Genomic DNA, 5,431 nt, shown 5'->3' with positions numbered 1-5,431 from the left:
CATCACCATTGAGATTTCGGGGCGGGCCCAACCACTGTTCAAGAGAATTACCCCGCGGGGCCACCGGCTCGATTACCTCCCTTCCGTTGAGGGTCCATACGGCCCGATCCGAGCAAGCTATGATAATTTTGCAACATAGGCACCGTTCTTCGAGGTAACTTGCGGTGCGAGTTCGGCCCGATCCCAACGAGATCGGCTCCCCGGGCGAGGACCTTCAAAGTGAGAGCTGCCCCCGGGCCTTCAAGGTAGAATAGCGGCCGGGCTGATTACGTCAATCATCCTTGGTTTCTAACTCTACAACGCCGTATCAACCGATTTAGAACAAATCGGCTCTTTTAGAATGAGGGAATTCCAGGACGAGCCGCCCTCCCCGAGCTTCTTGGTCCAAACCTTGCGCCTTGCTGATCGGATCAGCTCATCATCTTCGGCAGGCTGAAGCACCTTCCGGTGAGAACGTTTTCGTGTTTCGACGCTCTCCGGACTCTTGGAGGGAACTACCCCTCCTGCTCTTAAGTCGATGCCAGCTGCATCGGCTATGCCTGAAATTTTTCGATGCACGACTGCATCGGCTATGCTGAAATTTTCCGAATTTTTTTTTTATTTTTCCGGCCGACTTGTATATCGGCCCCCCGTGTTCAATACCCATCAACGAGAAGATGAAATGGTTACGTTGCACACCCTCGTACTTTATATACACGGGTGCCCCCCAAGCCGATTCCGTCAAGAGAATTGATGTGTATGGCTCTTGTTGGATAACATGTTGAACCCGGGCGAGAGATGGTGGGTGAGGATATTCCCGGCCGGTTACGGAATCGGCCTCCACGTTGTTTGCTCGGTGAAGGTCTTGTAATGCTCCTTCACGGATCCACAGGAGCCGATCACAAGGATCAGCCTCGCCGACTTGCACATTGCTTGGCTTCAACTACATGGTCGGGCCGGTGGATAAAACTAGCTTAACCCTTCCCTTCGTTACATCGATGCGCTCGCTAGCCGTCAATTTGATGCACGAGAGGGGTTCTTGGCCTGCCGCTTCCCATGCATTCATGCCGGCCGTTGAGACTTCAGCCGAGTCGTCGGCTTGGACGACCTCCACCTCATCACCATCCTAATCGTATTATGCATTGGTGCATCGTGGAAGGAATGCGGCGGTTGGCGTGGATCCAATCTCTTCCCAGCAAAACAGCATACGGCTGCTCGTGCTATCAGCGATAAAGAACGCCGTAGGGATGGTTTTCCTTCCTACGGTCGAGATCCACGTTCAGAACTCCATGTGCTCGGATGCTTGGCCGTTGAAATCGCTCCAGCGTTACGTTGGTCTTGATTAGATCCGAACTCGAGCGTCCCGGCCGACGTAGCATAGAGTATGGCATGATGTTAGCTGCCGCTCCGGTGTCTACCGGCATCCTGTTTCACGGGCCTCCCATCAATATACCCTCGTAAGTACGGGAGCCTTCGGATGCACTGTAGCTCTGTCTGCGTGGCTTCTCAAAGATAACCGGCCGTGGGCCGCGATCCAGAGTTGTGCCACGGAGGTCTCGTCTAACCCTGGGGCATTGAACTCAGAAGGAGGATGAACACCATATTTGTGCCGGCCGATGTTTCATCATCGGCTTTTCTCTGTTTGGGGCGCCACTCTTTTCTTTGTGGCTGACCTTCCTCGTCCGGGGTTCGCGAGGATTTTGGCGGCCAAATCAGGCCGTGCTTTCCTTAGCGTGCGCGAGTATAATCTTTCGGTTTCTTCCAACTCACGCGGACATTTGGACTTTTTGCTCACGGGAACGGCTGAGCCCATCGGGGAGCACCATGCGGGCTGATGATATTTGTATTCTATCGCCACCGTCCTCCGGCTCCTCGAGCCCTTCCATCTGAGGGGACTCGGCACGCTTGTTCCGATGCGGGAAAGGCCCTAGCCGGCTGAACACAGACACGTTAGCGGCACCCTTCTTCCTTTGTTTGCATTCTGGGCAGTCCTCGATTGTTGGCAATCGGCTCATCCCTGAGTCCCAGCAATGTTTGAAGAACGGGCATTCCCAGTGCTTATCCATGTCACTCCGTCCCCTTGGCCTCCCTTCGGCGCGACGGCCAGTACCCGTTGTTGCTTCTACCATGTTGGCGGTACCTTCCGACCTCGGCATCGGACCGGACATTCCCCTCCTCGTCGGCGCCGTAGCGCCGACGTCGGTCTTGGTGTTGCTCGTATTTGCTGAGAGGGTGCTTAGAAGTGTGGGCGTTGATACCGCATGCTTCTTATTCCCTCCCTTGCCAGGTACCGCATGTCCTCACCTCGGGGTTGGCCGCACGGATCGGCCCCTTCTTCATCCTTGCCACGGGAGTGGCTGCTTCTGTTTCCTCTTTGCCGTGGTAGCTTGCGGCTCTTGCCACATTGACACCAAAGGAACACTTTGGCCGATTTATGGGGTGGCTGAGATCCACCGTGTCGACACCGGGCCCCGGGCGTGGGTTCGTACCAAGCCCGATATCATGCGGCCGGGTCTTCTCGGCGGAGCCGATGAGTTCGGCTCCAAGGGTTGCCTTGATCCCGTCATGTTCCCTTACGAGCTCCTTGGGTAGATCCCCATGCTTCGAGGGACTTGGTGCGCTCCTTCAACGGGGTGGAGAGATCTCTCTCCTCAAGCGCGCCTTCGGGCGTGGAGCCCCTCCCCGACGTCATGGGGGTGGGTTCGGTGGGAGGAGCCGAAGAGTGCGGCTTCGAGGATGGCTTTGATCTCGTCGCATGTGGCGGCGTGCCGTCCGCCATCTCGGATGTAGATGGCGATGTGGTTGATGTAGACGATGGTCCCACCGGGCGTGCCGAAATGTGTTGGCTGCCAAAACCCACCGGCGGGCGGCGGCCTTGTCAACCACTGTAGAGCCGGGGGAGCCTAGAGCTGCGGCTGGCTGAGACCCCTCCGAGCGACGGCCCGCAATGCTCTTACGGTCACCGCGGCGTTGCGAAGTGCAAGGGCGTGCCACCTGACCTATACCTGGTCGGGAAGGTGATGAGATTGCCTCGCTTAGTTTCTGCGGGGCATACATGTAAACGTTAAATACGAGCCTCGATCGGCTCTCGAGGTTATCTCGTGAATCGGCTCAAAGAGCCGATCCACCCATGATCCGTACGGGGTGTACGAATACTTGGTGGTCCTGCTTGATCAAGATGAAGCTAATGAGATCTACGACGATTTAGGGTTTTCACCACATAATCGGATCATCCACTCCGGGTTGGGCCGGATGGCCACGCACGGTGCTCGTAAGCCGATCCTAAACAAGGCCGGAAAACCAACATGAAGTTGATCCTAGGAACATCCCGTTTAGGACTTGCGAACGCCACCCTACGTGCCACGGGATCCTCCCCCCTTTGTAAGGCCAAACTATTGCGAGATATTAAACTAATCCTTGTAGAACAAGGAGCAATCGTAACGGATCAGATCTACTAAATAATGATCAAGCGGGGTGCCGCCCCCACACGAGATAGGCGTGAGGACGGCTAGATATGCAAAGGGTTGCACTACGTAAGCATGCTTAAACGAAGAACAATGCTAACCCTAACACATCTAATGATAACTACGTTGCTCGCCATCAAAAGCGCTTCGATGCGAGCAACGCATGAACAACGTGGGGCTTGTGCTTGCCTAGATCGCAAGATGCGATCTAGGCAGCATGTCGCTACGATAGAAACCCTCGAGACGAAGGAGTTGGCGATGCGCCGAGATTGGTTTGTTTTTGGGGTTGAACGTGAGTTGTTGTTTATTCCATAAACCCTAGGTACATATTTATAGTCCAGGGGACTTTCTAATGTGGATGTGCACTAAACCGTGCACGAGATAAACTCTAACTTCTAAATCGATACATAATTTATTCTACTAAGATACACGGGCTAACTAGCCCAACTTCTCCGTGCGAGGCCGCTTCATAGATCTTTCATATGTAATCTTCCAAGCCCATCTTGATCGCGGCCCACCTCCTGATTTAGCCAAAATCTGGTGATAACAGAGAGTCAATCAGATTTTGGAGGACATGTTGAGAGCATGCGTACTGGAGTACGGATCCAAGTGGGAAGATTGCCTGCCTTACGCAGAATTCTCTTACAACAACAGTTACCAAGCCAGACTGCAGATGGCCCCCTTTGAAGCTTTGTACGGAAGGAAGTGCCGTACCCCCCTGAACTGGTCGGAAGTAGGAGAAAGCCAAGTCTTTGGACCAGATGTTCTTCGTGAAGCCAAGGAGAAGGTGCACAAAATCCGAGAGTATCTCAAGACGGCAGCGATCAAGACGAGAAGAGTTATGCCGACAAGAGACGCCGAGAGATGACCTTCGAGATCGGAGATTTTGTCTATCTCAAAGTATCCCCACGAAAGGAATGCAGAGATTTCAGCCGAAAGGAAAGCTTGCACCCCGATATGTCGGACCCTTCAAAGTTCTGAGTCGCCGAGGAGAAGTGTCCTATCAATTGGAGTTACCCGAAGAAATGTCGGCTGTGCACGATGTGTTTCACATCTCACTCCTTCGGAAGTGCCTAGAAGTCCCCGAGAAGACGGAAGTGTTCAAGAACATCGATCACCGTTCGGTGGATATCAACCAAGACCTGACATACCGCGAAGTACCGATTCGCATCTTGGAAGAAGCCTACCGAACCACCCGCACCCGAAGCATCAAGTTTCTGAGGATACAGTGGAGCAACCATACCGAAGATGAAGCCACTTGGGAGCGAGAGGAAGATATGAAGAAGGAGTACCCAGATCTCTTTAGTACCTAATTTCTTTAAGATCTCGGGACGAGATCTTTTGTAAGGGAAAGGGTTTGTAACATCCCAAATTTTAAATAAGGGAAGAAGAACAATTTCAATTATCAAATTTTAGAACCAACAAAAACTTTTACTTGCATATAGTACCCTGCATAGGACTTGTGCATTTTGAGTGCTATGCCATGATGTTTGTTACTTTGTGTTTGTGATGAACTCTAAAACCCTAAAGTGATCAAGTGATCATCATAAATTAAATACCTCAAAAAGAGAAAGAAATCAAATATCACAAAAACCCTAAAAACCCTAATATAAGGTCTATGTCATTTTTGGTAAATCTGATCTTAGACCCATTTGATCTTCACCAATAATTTTGTTATGATATTAAAGAGTGAATACAACTTTGAGAATCAAAGATTTACTTTTCAAACCATTTTCAAAATTGAAAACATGATCACATATGATCATGGTCATTTCGACTTTTATAGTCGGTACCTACTTTGAGCCTATCTATTTCAATTTTTCCAAACCAAACAAATCCAACTCTTGGCATGTCATCCAAGTACTCCACAAGGGAACAACTTCTGTAAAGATCACCATATCAAATTCATCATGGATCAAGAGATAGAAGCATGCCAAGATGAGACTTTGAAACATATGTAACAATCTCCATTTTTTGAAATGTGATCA

Source organism: Lolium rigidum, chromosome 7, assembly GCF_022539505.1.
Source record: "Lolium rigidum isolate FL_2022 chromosome 7, APGP_CSIRO_Lrig_0.1, whole genome shotgun sequence".
NCBI lineage: Eukaryota > Viridiplantae > Streptophyta > Magnoliopsida > Poales > Poaceae > Lolium > Lolium rigidum.
The sequence above is the reverse complement of the archived record's forward strand: the minus strand, read 5'-3'. Positions refer to the sequence as shown.